We start from the raw sequence: 2,500 nt of genomic DNA, 5'->3' as shown, positions 1-2,500 counted from the left end.
ATTATTGCTAATATTGGTACTATTATCGTTACCATTATTATTATTGTTATCATTAGTATTGCTATTATCACCATCATTTTACTTTGGTCATGATCACTTTCATTATTATAATTTTCATTATCATGGTAATTATTGTTATTATCATTTATTATATTTGTCATTATTACTCTACTATCATTTATCGTCATTAATATCATTATTATTTTAACATCATTATTTTTTAAAATAATTTTCATTATTGTAATCACCGCTATCATAATAATTATCATCATCATCATTATTATCAGTGCTACTATTATCATTACTATCTTTGTTATTACAATTATTATTACCTTTATTACTATTTGTATTATGACCATCAAAATTGTTTTTGTCAACAATGTTTCTCTGAATTCTGTTATCATTATCATAATTGTTTTTATTACTATTATCACTATAATTATTACCATTATCATGGAAATGACCATTCCATTCTTTTTATCATTGATGTTATTACAATTATAATTATCATTGTTGTTATTATTGTTATTATATCATCATTACTATTACTATTATTGTTATCATCATTATCATTGTCATTACTGATATTAATTTTATTATTGTTGTTATTATCATTATTATCATCATGACTGATATCATCATTACTATTATCATTGCGATCACTACTATTATTGGTGTCATTATCAATATTTTCATTACCGTTTATTATCATTGCTATCATAATTATCATCATTATTACTCTCATTTACATTATCACTGTTATTATGACCATTATTATCATTATGATTTTTATCATGATTAGTATTACCTTTATTACTATTATTGTTATAATTTTAGTTAATGTTATCATTATTGATTTTTTAAAAATCAATATTACTATTATTATTATTGATATCATCATTATTTTGTCATTATAATCATGATGATCCTAATAGCTATAATGATAATGATAATGATGATGATGATAATAATCATAATAATAATATTAAAGATACTGATGATAATGATGATTATAACAATAATAATACTAATAATGACAATGATAATAATAATAATGATAATAATAATAATAATAATAATCATTATGATTATGATTATTATTATCATTTGTTATCATTATCATCTCCATTTCTGTCAATGTTATTACTGGAACTAATAATATTATTACTATCATTATCATTATTGTAATAACAATGGTATTGATAATGATAATAATAATAATAATAGCAATGATAGGGATAATAATAATAATGTTGATGCTAATAATGCTAACATAATATAAGCTTAAGTAATATTAATTATTATTATCATTAATTGTATTATTATCATTATTACTTTTATTGTCATTATTATTATTATCAGTATCTTTATATCCTTAATCATCATCATTGTTATCATTATCATCATCATCAGCATTACTTCTGCCCCAATCTCCTCCCTTTCTCCCTCTCCTCTTTTACCTATTTATTCCCTCATTTCTTCATCTTCCTTTAGTACGTTTTTTTAACCTGTACTCGTCACGAAGAAGAGATATGATGATAATGATAAAAACAACGACAATAGCAATACAGATAATACGGATAGTGATTTTAATAAGGATAATAGTATTAATGATTATGATAGTAACAGGTCAGAATGAGAATCCCAGTTATTCATAGAATGATACCTTTATGTATGTATGTATGTGTGTGTTTATGTGTGTGTGTGTGTGTGTATTTGTATGTGTTTATATGTGTGTGTATGTGTGTGTGTGTGTGTGTGTGTGTGTGTGTGTATGTGTGTATGTGTTTATGTGTGTGTGTGTATTTGGTCTTCTTTAATAATTATGTTGTCAAGTGTCTCCCTATTCAAATCTTTGTGAAACAACGTCAACTCCTCAGTCACATGGAATATATCTTCAGACGCCGTTGTTAAAGTATCAGGTCATATAACGTCAAAGTAATTATACATATATATATATATATATATATATATATATATATATATATATATATATAAAGTGAATGTATGGACGCCCGAAGCATAGTAACAATATGAACTACCAGAATGAGTATTGGTAGGATTATCATTGCTGTTCTCATTTTTACTAACATTATCATCATTATGATTTAGAAAAGGTATGAATGAGAATGGATATCTTCACAATACAAGAGATGCATTTGACCGGTTTCGATTCGTCCTCCGTCAGAAATACATGTAATTCTGACGAAGGTAGAATCGAAACCGGTCAAGTACATCTCTCGAATTGTGAAGATAGCCATTCTCATTCATACCTTTTCTACATTTGTCAACATGAATGCGGTTCATCATTGTGATTGTTACTACTATCATAAGGTAGGACAGGCAAACACACAGATATATATATATATATATATATATATATATATATATATATATGTATATATATATACATCCATACATATATATATATATATATATATATACATATATATACATATATATATATACATATACATATATATATATATATATATATATA

The 2,500-nt window shown here is 24.0% G+C and overlaps 2 protein-coding genes across 2 annotated transcripts in view; one reads left to right on the top strand and one right to left on the bottom strand.

Annotated features, from left to right (window-relative positions):
- Positions 1-2,500, top strand: part of LOC113826614 (probable G-protein coupled receptor B0563.6) — a 25,578-nt gene that overhangs the window by 4,383 nt on the left and 18,695 nt on the right. The gene's annotated exons all lie outside the window — the stretch shown is intronic.
- The window catches only part of LOC113826613 (somatostatin receptor type 4-like), a 12,970-nt gene that overhangs the window by 9,158 nt on the left and 1,312 nt on the right, over positions 1-2,500 (bottom strand). The window lies entirely within an intron of this gene.

The sequence above is a fragment of the Penaeus vannamei genome, chromosome 1 (genome assembly GCF_042767895.1).
Source record: "Penaeus vannamei isolate JL-2024 chromosome 1, ASM4276789v1, whole genome shotgun sequence".
Lineage (NCBI taxonomy): Eukaryota > Metazoa > Arthropoda > Malacostraca > Decapoda > Penaeidae > Penaeus > Penaeus vannamei.
Note: the sequence above shows the minus strand (reverse complement) of the source record. Positions and strands in the feature narration are given on the sequence as shown.